We start from the raw sequence: 21,459 nt of genomic DNA on the forward strand, positions 1-21,459 counted from the left end.
GAGCATCACTCTAAAAGTACAGGATCTATCATTAATTGGGAATTTACACAGACAGAAATGTAGAACTCCATACAATTCAACAAGTCATATTGTTTTAATAGCCACATCAGTAGAAGGCAGAAGATCTGTAGCTCTGTAAATCAGGAGTAAGTCTATGGAAGTCAATTGATTTGCACTAGTATAAAACTGGTGTAAAGGAGTTCAGAAGCAGGGCCAATTGTGTAACTGATGTATTCTGTGCAGTTCTTCCTGGTTAATCTAAAGGATGGCTGTGTCAGTCAACCAAAACAGAGGACACTCTCATGTTAGGTTTATAGGAGGGATCATCTGATATTCTTGGCACTCATCCCATTTATGGAAAGGGATTTCAGCAGAGACATAGACTACACATGGGACAGGGACTGAATGCCAGACATGGTACTCTAAAGATGCCAAAGAGGGAGGGCATTTTTAAATTATCCTGTAGAAACTGTGAGTAGCCTCCCTGACTCTGGAGGTCAGGAGATCTGAAAACTCCCTTAGGTGCTACAAAGGCAATTTTGTATTAAACAAGCCTTTAAAGAAAAGTAGAACTTGGAACAATAGCAGGTACAAATGGGCTTCTGACAACATCCTTTAAATCACGTTTCATTAGTTTGCTCAGCAAACTTTCACCAAAGGTTGCCTGGAATTCTGTATATTGATTCAAGTCATGCTTCAATAAATGTTCAACATGACTTCAATGGATGAGTGAGTTTACATTTGTGGCTGCTCAGTTTACTAGCAGACAATGCTTCTAATCCCTGTGGAGATGCTATTAGCCATTGGTTGACCTGAAATTCACATGAGCTGGCTCAAATTCCAGGGTTGGTCTGCTCTGCATAGTTTGCCTTACATTTTTTTGACCAGTGGCTTAAGTAAGTGTTTTTTTTTTTTTTCTGAACTCAAACAAGTCAAGGGAACCGATCATGCTTTTAAAAAGTTTCAGCAGACTCTTCACTAATGAATGGAAGCTTGATGGGGCAGTAAGTCTTAAAGGACACTTTCCAAAAGTAAATATTATGGACTTTTTAATCAGACCCATGTTATGCAGATCCATCGCACTAACTGGAATGGAGTTTCCTAACTCTTCCAGTCATTTTTGTAGGCTTTACATTCTCTAAAGTTATTAGATATCAATATAAAACACTCTTTCTTTGCAAAGGAACTGAGAAAAGCGAGCAAGGCAGATGTCTATTTTTAAATACTAGGGACATGCTCCAATACTACACTGATGGACCATTGTCACCAACCCAATCAACATCTCGTCTCCTCATTGGTCTTTTGGCTTCTCCCCATGTGTTCACTTGCCACAGACTCATGGCAACACAACTCATTGGGAGAAGGCACCTCTATCCACGTCCTTAGAGTGAGACTGATTGAGGGGTTTATGTTCCTTCAGCATCTCTCCTGAGAGTTCTCTTTTCTTTCAGGAGAGCTGCATGTTATTACCAATACAACAGTTGTTGTAAGAAAGTTTCCCCCCCTCTCCCCGCGTCCAAGATTTTTCCAAAGTGGCTAGTGATTCTGGATGCCTCTGCTTTTTGGTGCCCAACCTGAGAGAACTTCAAGAGGTTTGATTTGCAGAAAGTGCAGAACATCTGCCCTTGAAAATCAGGCCCCTTTCAGCTGTCTCAGATTGGGCACACAAAAACAGAGACACTCAAAATCACGTTTGAAAACCTTGTCCAGAGAGAAAATGGAATTAAAACAAAGGAATGGTTTGCTTAACCTATCTAAATGTACTGTTCTCAAAAGCTAAACTACATAGGCCTTTTTAGCATACTTACAGAACAGAAAAGAAAAACAGCAGATAGCTTACATCTTCTGAAAGCAATTTCCTTTCTCTGACCTGTATGGTCAGCCTCTCACCATCATACTGCTGTCCAGATAGCAACACCTTTGCATCCACAGATCTTTCTTATCAAGCCCTTGTAGCTGGGTCAGCTTTTATGTTCTGTCCCAGCTCCCTTGATTGAGGGCAGCTATCCCTCACTTTCCAAAGTGATTTTCTCCTGTTACTTATACACACAGTAGGGTTTAGACTCACCATTTTCTCTTGGAGATGAACCACTGAGGATGAAAAGGCTAATTAACAGTGACTAATATATGACTTTCAAAGGCTCAATTATCTACCTCAGATACCACCTGTAGCAGAGTGGTCACCCGCTTCTGCCCTAAAGGGCTTGAAATCAGCCCTGGGAGAGGGCTGTGGCTGGGAGCAAGCAGTTCCCAGGCTGATTGGGGGAAGCAGGCTCAGCTGTGGACATGCCCCAATCAGGGCTCAGCTGGCCCTTATAAGAGGGCAGTGGGCCAGTAACAGATAGAGTCTTCTCTGTCTGGGGAGGGAGATGAGCTTGGCTGCTGGGGAGCTTGAGATGGTACCTGGCATGGAGCAGGTCTAGGGAAGGCTAGAGGACCTGGGAAGCTACAGATTGGAAAAGCCCTGGGCTGCAGGCCTGGCAGATGGCCTAAGATAGGTACTGGAATTGCAGAGGCAGCAGGTCCAAACTCCCCTTGCCTCTGATAATTGGCTTATACACTACAGTCTGCCCCAGTGTGCGGCCTCAAGAGTGACTGGCAGTAGCTAAAGACTAAGGTGAGGTGGGGATAGTGGGTGGGAGTTCCCTGGGGGAGGGGAGACCCAGAAACTGTGGAGGTATTGCCAGGTGGCAGCACCCTGAGTAAAAGGGGCACTGGGGCCTGTGACAAGTGGGATGCTACCTGCAGAGGGCACTCTGGAGGCTGGAAGAGCTAATTCCTTGAGAGACCAGCAGGAGGTGCAGCAGGGGTGAGTCTCGCACCATGACACTGCCTTTCACAGATCATCTTGGTTGACTGTCTGCAGTTTCAGTCAGGCCTCTTGTTAAAATCCCCTAAACAATTTTTCTTTTTCAAAAGAAATTTGAATTAAGGGTTCAGTTCCTAAACCCTCTGCCATGACTATATAAGCACTTAAATAGATACAGATAAATGTGCTGTTAGTTTGGCCTTGCAGAAGACAGTCTACAGGCAAATAGCAACAACAGCAAAAGTTGGAGCTTACCACTTCCCCAATCCTGGTTATTTCAATGAGGTGTGACCTTCAAAGTCCAGGCAGGGGATTGTCTACACAGGAAAGCTATTGCAAAATAAGCTTGGGTATAAATTTAGAGCACAATAGCTATCCTGCACTGGTTTCCATGTGGGTTCTCTTGTATGGCACAAAATGTGTCATTTTGAACTTTAGTTCGGTCCACTTCCAAAGTGGATTAATCCCTCACTAGCTATTGTGGGCTATTTCCCTGTGTAGACAAGACCTCAGTGAGATCATTTCAATGCTACATTTACTAAGCAAAAACAATTTCTTTTTTCCCCTCCCTTTTTTCCTTAAAGGCAATAATGCAGTTTAATATCTGGGGGGGGGGGGCTTTTTTAGTTGGGTTTTTATATTTAATTCAAAAATCTAATCTGCAGCAAAATTTCAAATGTAAAAATTATTAACAGTCTGTTTTCTCTAACATTTGTTATTAGGTGTCTGGACTAATATGGTAAGCTAATCAAAATGGATGATAGCACAACATACAAAGTGTGACTTACAAGTGTTTTTAACTTTAAATACCCTGATTTTTGCACTCCTTGTACATCAAAAACTCCCTGGTTGGTAATATAAGTGTAGAATTCCATCTCACTTCCTTGGTATTTCTTCTATAGAATTTTTTAGTCTTGCCATAGATTCAAGAACACGGATGGTATAAACTCCTTTATCCAGAAATTACTTTCTTAAATATATAAACAAAAAAGATGGTAAAATAAGTTCTCAGCACTCACTGCTACATCAGTTTGGGCGGGGGGAGTATTGCCAATTAAAGAGAAAATGAGGAGAATTTCAGTTTTGGTTTAACATGGCCTCGCCATTTTCACTCCCTAATCAAGATCTATCGGGACTGTAGACAAGTGTGTAGTGATTCCACTTATCTTGTACAGGTCCATCCTAAAAAGATGCATGGTTACTTACCCCTGAGAATGACAGGAAATAACAGTGAATAGTAAAAGTCCTTATCTCATTAATAACATTACATTTTTCTATAGTGCATTTTATTCACTTGTGAAAGTTAATGAGACCGTGCTAGCTTAGAGTCCTGGAGGAGGAATGTGATCCTTATAAATAGCATATCTAGAAGAAGCAAGACTTTTTTTGCTAACATACAAAAGCACATTTCAAATATGTCCTGTGTATTTTTGGGGTTAGACATTCTTTGTCCCTTCCTTGTTGTCACAGAGTGTGGGGGAGTCTGGGGCCTGCACCCCTCTTCCTGGGATTCACTGTGACTCTCAGCCAGCCAGTAAAACGGAAGGTTTATTGGACAATAGGAACACAGTCTAAAACACAGCTTGTGGGTACAACCAGGACCCCTCAGTTAAGTCCTTCTGGAGGAGCAGGGAGCTTAGACCCCAGCCTTGGGGTTCCCTGCATTCCAGCACCAGTCTGAAACTAAACCCCCCTCTAGCAGGCTCTCTCCTGCAGCCTTTGTCCACATTCCCAGGCAGAGGTGTTACCTCCCCCTCCTGGCTCAGGTTACAGGCTCTTAGGTATCCCATCCCCAGTGAAACTCCCCTGTCACGTTCCCAGGTCAACACTCCCCCCTCCCTGCTGCATCACACTTGTTCTAAGTCTCAAGGGCTGCATCTACACTGGAAAATTAATGTTACATTATTACAGTGAGCTCAGTTAAATCAAAACAGGAGTATGTCAGGGGCATGTCATGTCTGCAGGCCTCTTCAACATTGCTATTGACTGAGTAATGCAGCGTACAACAGAAGACATGCCATGAGGTATTAAATGAACACCCTTCTCATCCCTTGAAGACCTAGACTTTGCAGATCTCGAGCTCCTATCACATACTCAACACCATATAAAAGAAAAAACTCAACTCAACACATCCAGCCAGCAAATTGGACAGAAAATCAACCGCAATAAGACAGATATCATGGCCTTTAATATTGCCTCACCATCACCAGTACAGATAGAGGATTATGTTCTCATCAAGATAGAAACATTCACATACTTGGGCAGCACCATCCACCAGGAAGGTGGAACAAGCCAGGACATCCGGAACAAAATCAATAAAGCCAGGAACACCTTCAGGTGCTTAAATACAGTCTGGAAATCATCAAGATACAACACCAAAACCAAACTCAAGATTTATCAGAGCTGCATACTTTCAACATTACTTTATAGTGCAGAATACCGGGGAATGAGAGAGTCTGACATGTCCAAACTGTCTTCATTCCATACAACCTGCCTCAGAAAAATCCTCCATATCTTTTGGCCCAGAAAAATCTCAAATCTAGATCTATTGACACAGTGCAGCTTTGAGGATATGAGCACCATCCTTGCCAGGATTGGCCATGTGCTTCAGATGTAATCTGATTCTATCCCCAGAGTAGCAATAAGATGGACATCTGAAGGCAAGGAAAAAATAAGGCAGCCCGAAAACAATGTGGCAAAGAGCTGTGGAAGCTGAGCTGAAAAACGTGGGGCACAGTTGGGGAAGCATTGAAAGTCCTGCCAGAAACCGACAGGATTGGAGGAGCTTTGTCACTGCCCTAAACGCCAGAGGCATAATGGGAACATGATAAAGGCCCCAGTTAAAGCTGGGAGACATTGTACTAGGTACTGTACAAATACACGGGAAGACAGTCTACACTGACAAGACTGAACAAAGAAATTGTTTCCATTTTACAGACAGAGCTGAGGCACAAAAATTGTCTCTCAGGACTTGTGTGACTGAGATCTAACACCGTTGAGTCTTTTGGGGGAGCCTCTATTTATCAGTCCTATAGGTTCTGTATAGGTGTAGCAATGGGGATACTCTCAATCACAACTGTGTTTACCATACACGTAAAAAAGGTACTTTATTGGCACCTTTTACCTATCATAACACAATTACTGTGGATTAGCTGCCATGTCTTCAAGATGCTTCTTCCCATAAGTCAATGAAGGGCTGGTTCTAAGAATAGACAAGAACCCATCATACCTTTGGCCCTATGTAAAAATAATTAAAAAATCTTGTTCTCGTATAAGTAACCTCTTTGCATTCTTAAGTTTACATACAATTGGTTTGTGGTTCTGCTTAACATGTGTGGGTTTTTTCCCTACTTTTTTTTGTATGGGTCAGACTTTTAAATTAACTTTGAATACACCCTAAGAACCATATAACTGGTCCGTTCAGTGTCAGGATTTTTTTAAAACTCTTTTAAAAATCTTCAATTTATATAACCTTATTGATCTAATCTGACTTAAGCACAGAGATTTGGTAATAAGAAACATGAATGCTTTGACTGCAAGTAATAGTGATGAATCATTGAGAAGTAAAAATGTGAAGTGATATTAATTAAAAATCATTAATATAGTGGTGATCAAATACAAGGATTGTCTTTCCCCTGTGGTACATGCTCATAACTTTAAGGGAAAAAAAATCTGAACATTACAAAGTGGTCTAAACTTTGTATCTGCCCAGGAGTGAAATTTTTTTGAAGGTTTAGCACAAAATCCCTTAAAATGTTGTGCCCCTTGTACGTATTCATGTCTGCTGGCACTTTTACTGCCATTGTCTATGCAGAACCAACACACTTAAGAGCAACTGAGTTGGACTCTCCTCCTTAATGTACATCAAACTGCCTTGTAAGCTGTTTTTTAATTATTGTGAAGATGCAGAATATGACCATGTCTCCAGCCCTATCCCCACTGCATAATATGGTGGTGGTAATTTTTAATTTATTTCTTACTGTAGTTCCTAGAAGTCCTAGTCATGGACCAGAACCCATTGTGCTAGCTGCTGTACAAACAGAACAAAAACATGGCCTCTCCCACTAAGAGTTGACAATCTAGGGTCTTGATCCTGCTTCTATTTACTTCAGTGGTTTAGGGTTAGGCTCTGTTTGCTCTAAATTATTGTTTTGTAAAAGGAACAAACTGTTGTGTGAAACCTCAGCAGAAAGACTAAGTGTTGCGTGAGCAAAGAAAATGAAGTTCCCTCTTACCCTAAACTGTCCCTATGGGCCCTAGTTGAAGCATACTGGCAGGATAGCATGGAGAAGTCTACACTGCCTGGGACTATTTTGTGGACAAACTGGAAACTTCTAGTTAGGTTACAAAGCTCTTAATGCTGAACCATTCACTAGTGCTAAAGTCCTCTATAAGACAAACACTTTCTTGCGCTATGGCCCTAGGAGCGCTTCTAGAACTTGGACACTGCTTTCCCTAAAAATTGTATCGCTCCTATCCTGACATTGTTTTATACACTGCAGTGGGAATTATACATGCAGAAGGAATGCAGGCTCAGTAAGAATCAATTCCAAAACATGCCTGGTTTTTCACTAGGCCAGGCAGTCTGCTTCTTGAGATTGATGAACTGGGGTCTCCTACAGTCCTCACAAACTAACACAAAGGAAAAATTACACTCCGCTTCTGTCCTTTTTGCAACCATGTATGAAATGTAGTAGTAGCGCTACTTGAGATACTTGTTTGCATTAACTTTGGGTGACAAAATTCACCATGAGCCAAATAAACAAATTAATTTGTTTGTTCCAAGAAAGTTGATTTACTCTGCTTTACATATTTTCTCTGTACATTTTATACAGTAGTAGCCTACCCCAAGCTGCACAGCTCTTTTAATGGAACAGAACTACTTTATCTAGTTTCCCCCTTCCCCAACTAATAAAATAAACCAGCTATCCAAGTGCACTAAGTTCTCATGTGGCTGTGTTTTCTAGTCAATGCAGGGATGCGCACATGCAGAGTAGATATCTAGTCACTGGGAATTATCCACTTCATAAAAGACAATGTAGGTGGTGTAATAATGAATTTGAATAAGATTTTCTTATTGCATTGAAAAAATTCCTCAGAATCAAAAGTAAATCAAGGGGAAGTGGCACCCTGGTGGACCAGATAGGATTGCAGGTGGTCTATCACATGACCACCTCAGAGGCTACTATCTAGGATCAGCAGAAATGTCTGTGGAGGTTTGTCAGGGTTCCTTCCCCATTCTGAACTCTAGGGTACAGATGTAGGGACCCGCATGAAAGACCCCCTAAGCTTATTCTTACCAGCTTAGGTTAAAAACTTCCCCAAGGTACAAACTTTGCCTTGTCCTTGAACAATATGCTGCCACCACCAAGCATTTTAAACAAAGAACAGGGAAAGAGACCACTTGGAGATGTCTTTTCCCTCAAGCTCTACACCCCCTTTCCTTGGGAAGGCTTGATAATAATCCTCACCAATTGGTACAAGTGAACACAGACCAAACCCTTGGATCTTAAGAACAATAAAAAATCAATCAGGTTCTTGAAGAATTTTAATTAAAGAAAAGGTAAAAGAATCACCTCTGTAAAATCAGGATGGAAAATACTTTACAAGGTATTCAGATTCCAAAACACAGAGGCTCCACCTCTGGGCAAAACCTTAAAGTTACAGAAAATAGAAATAAACCTCTCTCTTAACACAGGGAAAATTCACATAAAACAAAAGAGAAACTAATCTGCCTTGCTTGGCTTACCTATACTGGTTTCAATATTGGAGACTTGGATTAGGATGGGTTGGAGAAGATGGATTTCTGTCTGGCCTCTTTCAGTCCCAAGAGAGAACCAACATGTAAACAAAGAGCACAAACAAAAGCCTTTCCACCACCAAGATTTGAAAGTATCTTGTTCCCTTATTGGTCCTTTGGTTCAGGTGCCAGCCAGGTTAGCTGAGCTTCTTAACCCTTTACAGGTAACAGGATGTTGCCTCTGGCCAGGAGGGATTTTATAGCACTGTATACAGAAAGGTGGTTACCCTTCCGTTTATATTTATGACAAGGTTCCTATGGAGCTTCACAACACTGCTGAATCATATTTAATTGTTTGGCACCCAGATGTTCTGTGTTGCCACCCACAGTTCTTCAGTGATCCTGAGAATTAGCCTCTGTTGCTTTAGAAGTCCCCACCTTGAATCTTAAAATATTGAATGCAAATTCACATGTTTAAATTTTTTTTTAAATTTAGAATTGATATTAAAATGCTGTTCTGAGGATGCTGCTGTATTCCTAAATCTGCGGCCCTTCCACTGGACACTTACACTGAGGGGGACACTCTGCATTACCAACAAAGCACTCCTCCCTAATTGTCAGCCCTTTCTTATATGCTGTAATATGTGTAGAGCTGGTCTAAAACATTTTGTGGAAATTGGTTTTCAGTGTAAACTTGGATTTTCAGCTAAATGAATTTTTTTCACTAAAAGGATCTGCTTTCCACAGAATACTTTAAATTTTTTGTTGAAATACTGAAGACCTGAAAACTGAAATACTTTGAAATGCCATTGCGCAGGCCCATAGGAAGTGTAGTTTGAGTACTTCATGTTCCCATTCTCCTTTATGGGCTGGACTCCCCAGCCAGACTACATCTCCCATTGTGCACTGCAACCATGTGACTGCTATTATGCAGGATCTTCTGTTACCAAGAGACCAGAATGTGGTGGTATCATGGGAGATGTAGTCAAACCAGGGAGCCCAGCCCATAGAGAATAATGGAAGCATAAGACATCCAAATGACAATTTGCATAATGTACTGTCAGCATTTCAGAATCAAAATATATATTTCGGTTTTCAATATTTCACTGAAAACTCAAAATTTGACATGAAGAAAAAATCTGCTTTCTGATTGGCTCTGAATATAGGGTATAAAGGGTAATTGGAAGAAATAATAGCCTACGCTACAGAAGTATCAAAGTCCTATTAACTTTCTTGGGTTGTCAATTGTCTAGAAGGACACATTTCATGGAGGCAAGAGGTCATATGCTGATGGAGAAATGCCAGAAACGTTGGAAACTATAAACTGTAATCTTGAAGTAGGATGGCTAGTCTAGTGGATATGGCACTAGATTGGCATTCAGGAAATCAGAGTTCAGTTCCTGGCTGACCTCTAGACTTCCTGTGTGACCTTGGGCAAGTTACTTAATCTGCTCTCTACCTTAGTTCCCTGTCTGTGAGATGGATTTATTACTTACTTTGCAGGGATGTTATAAGATAAAATCCATGAATGATTGTTAGGTGCTATGGATCTCCTCCTCATAGTATCTGAGGAGTATCCAGACATACAAATCATGGAAGTAGAAAAGTAACTGTAGATGGTGTGCATACATTTACACACACACACTCTTGAATTGTTGTGGAATTAATAAGAGGAAGTGGGAGAATGCAAATGAAAATAAGTAAAATAGGAGAAAGGATAAACAAAAAACTCAAGTGTGACAACAGAGCATGACAGGGCGCTGCATACCTTTAGTCTAATAAAGTTAAGTGTGTGCGCGCACATACTTTAAGGTCTCTGGTATATTTAAAAAACAAATTGTTTGTTCTTAATCTGAATGTAAGCTTACAACTTTTACCGGATTATCCCTCTGAAATGTTCACTGTGTGGCAAAGAGCATCTCCCAGAGACAGGAGGAGCTGTTGCTTCAATGCTAGCTAATGTATGTGTTTTAGGAATGTATAATGGCAGGTTTCAGAGCAGCAGCCGTGTTAGTCGGTATTTGCAAAAAGGAAAGGAGGACTTGTGGCACCTTAGAGACTAACACATTTATTTGAGCATAAGCTTTCGTGAGCTACGGCTCACTTCATTGGATGCATACTGCGGAAGTGAAGAGCCTGTCCTGTGGTGGGTGACTTCTGGGAGCTCTTCTGGCTCTGTCAATCTGTTTCTTCACTTCCGCGGTATGCATCCGATGAAGTGAGCTGTAGCTCACGAAAGCTTATGCTCAGATAAATTGGTTAGTCTCTAAGGTGCCACAAGTCCTCCTTTTCTTTTTTAGGAATGTAGGAAGTTAGTTCATTGAACCTCAAGTAAGTTCTGTCTACTACATTAATTTTTATTTTAGAGACATAAACAATTTGAGTACTTGGGTTAGATTCACTGTGCTTTATTTTCTTGACCTACTGCATGAGAGAGAGATTGTGTATGTAATTAAAGGAGTGAAGTCTATAAAGAGGGCATTCAAGGAGAGAGTCATTATAGCCGCTCACATTTTGGGATTTTTTTTTTTAGGGGGGAAAGGGGTGACCTAGGTGCAGTACATCTAGGGAAGACTGAAGGATTACTCGTCTGACAACGAAATGTAAGAGGCAAAATATTCACTGTCTCATTAAAAAGCAACTTCTTTTTAAGGAGTGTACAAGGTACGTACAAATGAGGTGGTAAGTTAGGAGAAAGAAGTGCTGTTGCTTTGCTTGCTTTTTTTTTTAACACTTCATATCTCCTATGTTCTTTTGTTTGTAAATATATGTCAAGGGCATCGGGGCCTTGGATGGGCACCCTTTGATGAGGAGTTTGTGTAAAAAGTGAGGAAGGAGATGTTTAGCACAGCAAGAGGGGAGGATACCTAAATACCTAAACTGGATGAAATGAAGAAAAGGCAAATTTAGGCAGAGTATCAGGAAAAACCTCAAGATATTGAGATCTCTTACGCTATGGTAATTGCCAGTGGGAGTGGTAGAAGACACTATTACTTCAATAGTATGAGAAATGTGAGCCCCCCTCTACTCTGCCTTGTATTGGCTAAAATTTAGCTCTGTGCAGAAAAGTCCTACGCATCATTTAACTCCTACTTAAGCCCTCCAAAAACATCTTAAGTGATGCCCAGATCTTATGCAGGCTTTCTACACGAGTAATAGTTAGACCTGCATCTGTCAAAACTCCAGTTGACTGCAATGAGAGAAAGACAGGCCCTGTGTCTACAGCCTAGTTCTACTAACATTGCAGAGATCTTACTGTGTGGACAGACAGAACAGTATAATCTCCAATGACCCTGCAAGAATCTGACACAATGCATGCATGTTTCATGCATTTGTTAAAGTGACAGAAATGTCTCAGAAATGACTCATCCTGTGATATCTAACACTTGTCCCATTTAAAACCATCTTGGCCTTTAACCACTGTCTTAAAAGCAGAAGGGCACTTTTTGTATTTTTGCTCTTCTCAGCAATAGGGTAAAACTTCCAAAAACACTTAAGAGCCCAAATCCCATTTTCAAACGTGATTTAGACTCTTGGGAGGCAGATTTTCAAAGGTCTTTAGGAGCTTGAAAATACAGATAGGCACCTATTGGTATTTACAAAAATGACTACACAGGCTACCAAACTACCTTAAAAATAAATGGGAGTTAGGAATCTAACCTGCTTAAGCATTTCTGTAAACCCTACTAGGCACCTACCCATATCTTTAGCTCCAAATACCTTTTAAAATTTGGCCCTATGTCAGGTAGGCACTCTTCAAATTTTTACTCAGTCTAATTTTCATCATAAGGGACTGTATTTTAAAATCCTGCAGCCAGATGGATTTTATAACTGTCATATTTTGAAAGGCTTCTCAACTAGTTATCAGGGAAAGAGATTGTGGAGCAAACACTGGGATTTGGGAAGAGAAAATACTTCCAAGCAAGACCCAACCCCACTAAAAGAGTTCCTATCACATTAGGCCTGATCCAAAGTCCGTGGAAATCAATGAAAAGACTGTCTTTGATTTCAATGGGCTTTGGATCAGGTCCTTAATTGCACCAGCTAAGTACATTGAGAGCATTATAAACTGTCAATTTATCTCTTTATTTGACTGGAAACTGAAAACATTTCTATTGCCATGAGCCTAACTACTGACAGAAATGGCTGAAAATTAATGCAGATGATTTGCTCCTATTTTAAAACCATTGTCTAGGAAGAAGCAAAGCATCAGAGAAAGACCTGAGGGAAATATTTCAGTTAACATATTTAATAAATAAAACAATGTCGCAGGTATACATACGAGAAGGAGAACTCCATCTCAGGTTTCTGATGACAACATTAATCTACTTGTATTTCATTCTATGGATTATGTCACCATCTTTTGATCTAACTTGAAACTGTTTAATTTATATTTATTGATGGGATCATCTCTGTGGATTAAAGGCAATACATAATTTCCATTTTGTAGAAGATAGGCGATATTCTGATATGCATTCTTTAAACATAAAATCCAGGTTTACAGTATTAATATTGGATACAGCATCCCTCCCCTACAGTTAATTTTATGTGTTTAACTTGTTTTTACAGATCCATTTGACATTATATTTTCAAGTGTAATTTTTTTCTAATGTAATAGTGGAAGGTCACTGCCACCTATGGATTAGAATTAGTATCTCTGTATTAGTATGTACTGTAATGAAAAACACATAGCAGTACAAAGGGTCTTTGGCCCAGAGATTCTATCCCATTTCCCTCCCTGTCTCCACTCTCCCCTTCCTCTACTCAGCAGCTCCTCACCCAAAAAAAAGCCACTTTCCCTATTTCCTGAAGTAATACTTTCATCTTGTAGGAAAAGTGCACTGTGTCTATTGTGCCATACAGTATTTAAGAGTCTAGAGAACCTTGAAGTTTCATGCTGACTTTAAAAAGTCACCCATGACTCTTATTCACATGCTACAATAAAATTCATTATGAATGAAATTTTCTGAAGGGCCTCTCAAACAGTGACTGAAAACTTTGTGGATATTTGTGGTTTTGGGTTGGGCAAATGGACACCTAATTACATGCACAAGTGCCCGGTTGTATTTGCAATTGGATACACTCACAAATGCAGAGGTACTTTTAGAAGCCCTTATAAAAATCTGGAGCTATAGTTTAGATTGTCATATTCTCCCTATCTTTCATTCTCCCCACTATGATAATGCTAAGGAATTTCTGGAGAAGCCTGGTGCACTTTTAAAATATTGAAATAGAACTATACATATGTACATAATATAAAAGCCCATTACATTTAATATAGAATCTAAAAGAAATTGTACAGAAAAACAAGAGTGTAAAAACAAGGGTTCTTCCATATCTAAATACAGAAAAATGCAGGTGGAAGGTTAGCTTGTCTGCAAAATGTTTTCACTTTTGTATCAATTATTTTTTGTTATCTGAATACACAGTGGTTGCTAGTACACTAATAGTGACTACTTTAATCTCTTCCATTTTTATTTGGTTTCCCTGAATCTTTAAATTTAGAGGACATCTGTTTGTCAGCTTGGGCATATGAAAAGCTGTTAAAGTTTTGTTGTATTAAGGTGACATGAATTGCTAGTTTAGGCCAACAGTATTATACATATGACACACAAGAAGTAGGGGGAGAGTAAGAGGAAAGAAAGATGGCTAAACTCCCATTGATTTATATGGGTGCAGGATTAGGCCCATTTAAGTTATTTTTCCTTTCCTCTCAGGTTGACAATGACCATCCAATAAGGATAAGAAAAAGTAAAAAAAGTATGATCGAACAATCTGCAAGTGATCACCCAATTAGGATAGCAGGATAAAGAATGTGAAATTAAAAGAGGTTCACATAGGCTGCATGTGCAGGGGAGTTTAGCTGGCCATCTACCCTGACGCTCTCCTGAGTCCTCCTCTGCGGCTTGCCCAAGTTAGAGAAGCTCCCTGACTCTTTTCCCCTCTCCTTGTGCATCCATATAATATAGCAGGGTAGGGATTCTGTTTTAACTCAGCAACTCATTTCACCTTAATACAAATACTTAATAGGTCATATTAAATAGTACATTCTGTCCGCATAGAGCTGCTCCAGTGGAACAAATCATCCATAAATCTTTTACAGCGCAGAGTAGCCACAGTGCAATAGTGAATCTGTCCCAATATCTTTTAGTTGAGAATACTGAAAACAACTGCAGTTTCTTGCAGGAACTGCTCAGCACTTTCCAGAATTGGACCTTTTTTTGAAAATAATCCTAAAGGAATTAGGCACTAAAATCTTATTGAATTGTAATAGGATTTGGGTACTTAACTCCTTTTAAGGCCCTTTGAAAATCCCAATCTCAATGCACAAGTGCAACTCTCTAAATTTAGAGGGTGAATGTTGGCCCCATTGAAGTCAATGACAAAACTCCTATTGATGTCAGTTGAGCCAGGATTTCACCCATAATGTTGATTCAGCTGTAACTGTAAAGGACACGCTGCAATAGTTTCCAGGTTGTTTCTATAAAAACTCAATGTCAGGTGTGTTTATTTTTTAAAACTATTCAATTTCCTTAGGAAAGTAAATATATTAGGACCTTCAAATTTCAACTAGCGAGCTAGAAAATGCATAGAAATTTGTACATTAAACTTTTGTGAAATTTTACCAATTTTATCCTTTTAAATTTAATTAAAATTATATCTGGTAACTATTGAGTGAAGGCCCTATGTTTTCTTCTAGAATTTTTTTAAAATTTCTTTGTAAAGCCAGAAGGTGGCATTAATAGTTTACTAAATGCCATTTCTTCATTGCACATCTGTGTATATAACTAGTCAGAAAAGCATCTGGAAGAACAATACAGTCTCTCTAATATAATATAATTTACACAGTTAACTACAGTGGTTAATGTCATGTGCCCAGCAACCTCATGTATTTCTTTTCATGTTGTAAGGAATGGCAGAATTACCCATTAGCAGACAGACCATCACCATTTCTATTTAGCAGGGATCTCTAAAATGGTTCTTATCTCACTGTAAAGATTTGATAGTAAAAGCGCTTCAGTAAGGTCATTTTGCTCCCCCAAATCCACACATTTTTGAATAAATCATAAATCCCAGTAATCTCCACCATTGTCACAAAAAGGTCTGTCTTCTGCTTGTGTTGCTTATCTGAACTTGATCCAGTCAATGAAGCCTAATGAGATATTGAAAATCTGGTTGTTCCCTTTCGTGATCCAGTGGGTCTATGGACTGTTGCCATATTTAACATCTGCGACCTATCAGGTCTTTCCTGTTGCCTCAATGATCAACAGATAACATGTGTGATTCCCAGATGTTCAAACATGGCAGCTCCCAAAAGGTCTATTAAATTACACTGAAAGGAAAACAATGTCCATGCTGTAAAACTTGTTAAAATTAGGCACGTGTAAATATTCACAAACTCCTACCAAGATGCAAGAATGTTTAAAACATCCAGGGCATGCAGATATCCAATTTACTTTCATCCGCATTACAGGTAAAAGACATTTTCCATGTCACATTAAGTTGAATTTATATTATATAAGGTGCTGTCTGTCACAAGAATGATTTTTACCCTGCATTCCATAGTATGAATTGGAGCCAATTGAAAGAAAATTGAGCATGTATTTTTGTGAGTGCAGTTAAGCCAAAATGTTTAATATTTCACCCTTTGTAATTAACAAAAAAAATCTCTAAACACATTACCCCAAAAGATCTTTATTCAAACCCCTGCTGGTTGCAAACCTGTTCCTGACACAGCTGAACAGAACATTATTACTAAAAAAATACTGTATATGCATTACCTTTCCTGAATAATTAGTCTGCTCTTACCTTCTAATATAAGAGCAGACTAAGCTTTATTGCATCCCTGCACTTATTTGTTTCTGATTGATTCTTATCAGTTTAAGATATGTAATGTATACCAATGTACAAATTAATTTTGCATTTAAATGAATGAAGATGGTTTCTGTTAAAACACTTGCCTTAGTCCAGTCACCGTTTTCAATTATTTTTTTTTTTAGAAGGCACTTTTGACACTAGGCTAATTAATGTTGAGCAAAGATAAGAATTCTTATCCTGTGGAAGTACTAAATTGTTCATGGAATGAAAAATGTAAAAAAAAATTCAGTTTGGAAAAGATGAAATGTTTCATTTTGGAATTTTTAATCAGAAAATTAAACTTTTGGGTATTGCTGAATCAAAATGGTTGTGTTCAGTGTTTTGAATGACCTTTTGAGTCAGTTCAACATTAAGCTGCCTCTTCCTAAGCTGCTGCAGGACCTCATGGGAGTTGTAGTTTGGATACATGATGCTCCATTCTCCTCTATGTACTGTCCTTCCTGGCTGGACTACATCTTCCATGATGCAAAATAGTCTTCCTTCTGACTGAGCCACATGGTATATTATAAAAAGAAAAGGAGTACTTGTGGCACCTTAGAGACTAACCAATTTATTTGAGCATGAGCTTTCGTGAGCTACAGCTCACTTCATCGGATGCATACCGTGGAAACTGCAGCAGACTTTATATACACACAGAGAATATGAAACAGTGGGGTGGGAGGAGGTATTGTTTCATATTCTCTGTGTGTATATAAAGTCTGCTGCAGTTTCCACGGTATGCATCCGATGAAGTGAGCTGTAGCTCACGAAAGCTCATGCTCAAATAAATTGGTTAGTCTCTAAGGTGCCACAAGTACTCCTTTTCTTTTTGCGAATACAGACTAACACGGCTGTTACTCTGAAACATGGCATATTATGGGACTCATGTGACTGCAGGTGCATCTTGGGCGATGTAGTTTAGCTAGGGAGCCTAACCTCTAGGGAAGAATTGGGCATTAGGCACCCAAACTACAACTGGAGAGAGTTGTAGGGGCAAAGAGAAGGCAATCCAAGGAGAAGGGTGTCATGTCATATTTTGTCAGTTTTCTCTTGAATGAAATTTGTGTGATATTGTGTAGAGAGAGAAATTGAGGGAGGAGGAGGGGAAGGTTTGAGGAGTGGGTCAAAGGTGGTAAAAAAGGCAGCTGGGATTGCAGGGATTCAATTAAGCTGGAGAAGTAGAGTTGTTTAGCTTGGATGATGTCAAGAACTGAAGGAGAACAAAACAAATTTGGAGTGGAGGAAGTCAGTCTGGTCATGGGAATTTCACCAGAGACACTCTAGCATGAGAGCAGGACTAGAGGAAGCAGATTTTGGGAGTGAATCAGAACTGGGTATTGACCGGGTGGACCTTGCAATAGGAGAGAGGGGCAAAAGTGTCAAGGATGGAAGACACTGAAACATGGAGAGAATTCGACAGCTGTATCAGTGGAAGAAAGGGAAGAAAAAGTTTAGAGGAGAGGCCTGAGGGCAGACAAGGAGGCACAGAAAGGCTGAGTGACAGGACAAAGTGGGCTAATGGGCAATGCTGAAAGAGACCTGGTGATGGGAGAACTCAACAACTGCAATATCAGAAAGGGAGCAGAGCTCTGCAAAAGCAAAGTCAAGTGAACAGCCCATTGGTGAGTGGGACATTTGAAACAGGCCTGCAAGTCAAATGAAGGTCTGAGGGTAAGCAAATGTGCAGCTAGGGGGACAGATAGGTCATCAACATGGAAGCTGAAGTCACAGTCTCCCACGCTCATCCTTGGTGAAGAGGGAGAACCAGGTATTGAAATCAGAGAGGAAGGCCGATGAGAAGATGTTGGGTGGATGGTAGGTGACAGGAACATGGAGGGGGAGAGGAGAGAAGTATTGGATGCAGTGCTGCTCAAAAGAGGAGATAGTAGGAAGCAGGAGGACTGGGGCGACAAACAGCAGGGATGTGAGAGAAGCAGCCCAACTGCCCCACCATGGTCTGATCTGGGAGAGGCGTGTGAAAGGAGAGGCTTCCATAAGAGAGGGGGCAGCTGCAGAGGCCGTGTCAAGTGGCGCAATCTAGTTCTCTGAGAGCCAGGAGCTGGAGAGAGAGCAACATATGAAGAGATTGTGAATGGACCAGGACAACAAGAGAAGGGAATATAGTAAGAGTGGGGGATGGATTTCAGGTTAGGAAAGCTGGCACAAGGAGTGTTACTCCCTGTGCATGCACAGAATTCATATCCCCTGCAGATTTCTTTGCTTCCCCACAGAAAAATTACTTCTGACAAGGAAGCAAAGGGAAGCCGCAAGAGTGGTCACACACCCCTCCCCAGCAGAGCAGGCACATCGTTTCAGGCACCCAGAGCAGCAGGTGGAGAGGTAAATCACAGCGGGGAGCAGGGCTTAGGATGTCCTGTCCTGTGCTGGGCCTAGCTGCTAGTTCTGGCTGGGCTGAGGGTGGGGGAAGACAGGACTTCCTCTCTCCCTTCAAGGAGCAGCTGGGGTCAGGTCAGACCTCCCCTGGCTAGCTGGAGGAAGCTCTGCACCCTCTCCCCCTTCCTGTCCCATTGCTCCTCAGCTGTGGAGGGAAGGATCACTGTGAGGGGAACTACTCCCCCTGCCCGCCACCTGTGCATCTGGATCCCCCCATACCCAGAGCCCCCCACTGGGCAAAAGCCCCACTCCCCCCTAGCAACCAGACCCGCCTGCCAAGCCCCAGCCACCTTCACTTGGACCCCTCTGCAGAGTCCCATTGCCCTTGCAATTCCCTAACAAGCCTCTGTGCATACAGATCCCCCTGCACCCGCACGCCCTACTGAGCTGTCCGTGCACAGATTGCCTGACACAGAACCCTCTCACTCCACACCTGGATCCCTCCATAGTAAGTCCCTCCACACTTTAATTCTGCTGGGCTGAACCTGCTTGCCCCACACCTGGTGTAGAGGGGAAGGTCCTGGAGTGTTTCTGGGGCAGGCCTGGTCCTTGCGCTGTGTTAGGGTCAGGTGCAGCCTCAATGCCAAGTCCACGTGGAGAGGGCTGCAGGGTGATCTCCCACCTCCGTGCAGCCAGTGGCCTGTGCTCCCTACTACCATTCTGGAGTCTCCACATTTCTTTGACAAATAATATTTGCAGAATTTTAAAACACTGTGCGTAGAATTTTTATTTTTTTGGCACAGAATTCCCTCAGGAGGAGAGGGTGAGGATGAAGAATGTTGGGGCAAATGTCACCAGAGGTGAAGATCAAAGCAGAGGAGTCTAGAACCTCACTAGCACCCACTCAGCTAGCCCCTGGGCTCCTACTTCCAAACACGCAGTCCTCAACAGACCACACTGTAAACTTTAAACAAACTTAAAAAAAAATACCCAGAGAAACAAACAAGCTCCCCACTTATGCCAAGAATTAGTGTTCATGACTTCTTCAGCAGGGGATCTCCTGCTCAACAGGGGCAAGGGAGAAGAATGTGGGATTTGAGAGAGAGTCTGAATAGGAGCAGAGAGATGGAGTGGAATGAAGGGGAACGTGGGGTGCAAGAGGGAGACTGAAGATCAGGAGAAAAAGAGGACAGGTATTTACAGTTTTAGCATACTCAGAGGAGGAGGGCTCCCCAGGCAACAAGCCAATATCTTTAGCCCGGTTCTTTACATATTAACCTGGTCCCTAATATGTAACATATAGTGTAGTATATTAACATTTTATTGTAACTTTGTCTTTATAAAAAGTTAAAATTAGGAGAAGCGGGGACGGAATAACGGTTGGCAGAAAAAAAATGTGAGGGCAGTAATTATAAGGGCTGAGCTGGGGACAGGGGCCTGACTAGAGGAGAGTAGGGAAAGTGAATGGGTGAGCTAAGGAGGAAAATGGAGGTGAAGGAGACAGGATCAAGATAAGGGAGGAGCTTGGAGAGGGTAGAATGGCAACTGCCCCATTCTAATGGCTAAGAGAAGAGTCCCATTCAGCAGACAACTAGATCCCTTCATTTGACATCTTTTTATGCATGTTTCAGATTGAACTTTGACCTTGAAATACACACACTTTGGGGGTGAGTGGCTTCCCGCAAAGGTTCAAACATGTCAAGGCAAATTATCTCCTCCCTCTGAAAAAATATTTAAATCTTATGTCTTTTAAGACAGTCTCATGACTTGGGGGGACGACGACCTGACTCATCATTTTTTGAAGGCTTTGGAGGGACAGTACAATAGTCGGCACTGCCCATCCCAAGCATTCAAGAATCATGAGTCAAGCCCCACCACGTTATTCCTTTGCCACAGGCACTTCTCAATTAAAGAATGGTATTATTACTATTAGTGTTACTAATCATTTCTCTTACTATTAAAGGAGGTGAATTTTGACTACACCAAATTTGGATCAGAAATTTTGTTTTTGCCTGAATACAGATAGCCCTATTTGCAAAATTTGGATCCATGACTTCGGAGTTTGAAATTTGGCTGAGTTCAGGTGTGTGGTCTTGCTGCTGCCCCATCCCTTGATCATTATTATTAACCAAATCAGTTCCAAATCACTCTGGCAATGCCTTGCCTCTTCTTTACTGTATTTACATCTTCCAAGTTTCTTGTAGCAATCGAAATCCTGTGACAAACGCAACAGTGAAATGCACTATATGAATGACAAGGGTGTAGCATAGATAGATAGGTAAGCAGGTCTTGGGGGGGTGTCTGGGATGGGTAAATGAAGAAAATAGAAAGAGAGGAAAAATTAGAAAAAGATGAGAAGAAATATAGGCTGCTGGTGTATTAAGTCCACAGCCTATCATGGTCACCATTAGTGTTTCATTGTTTCCTTGCAATCCCCCAACTGTTTTTTTCTCTCCCCAGCTGCAGTCTCTTGTCTTACACTTAGATTTTAAATGCTTTGGGCAAGGAACTGTCTTTTTGTTCTGTTTGTACAGCGCCTAGCACCCTGGGGTCCTGGTCCATGATGAGGACTCCCGGGCGCTACAATAAATAATAATAGAGATGTGGGAAAGGTGCATGGGATTGACTGGACAGAGTTACTGGTTAGAGATGAGGCGAGATAAAGAAAGAGAAAGATGAGACAGAGTGGCTGAGAGAGTGACAGGGAAACTGATTAGGG

The sequence above is a fragment of the Caretta caretta genome, chromosome 10, assembly GCF_965140235.1.
Source record: "Caretta caretta isolate rCarCar2 chromosome 10, rCarCar1.hap1, whole genome shotgun sequence".
In the NCBI taxonomy this organism is placed as follows: Eukaryota; Metazoa; Chordata; order Testudines; family Cheloniidae; genus Caretta; species Caretta caretta.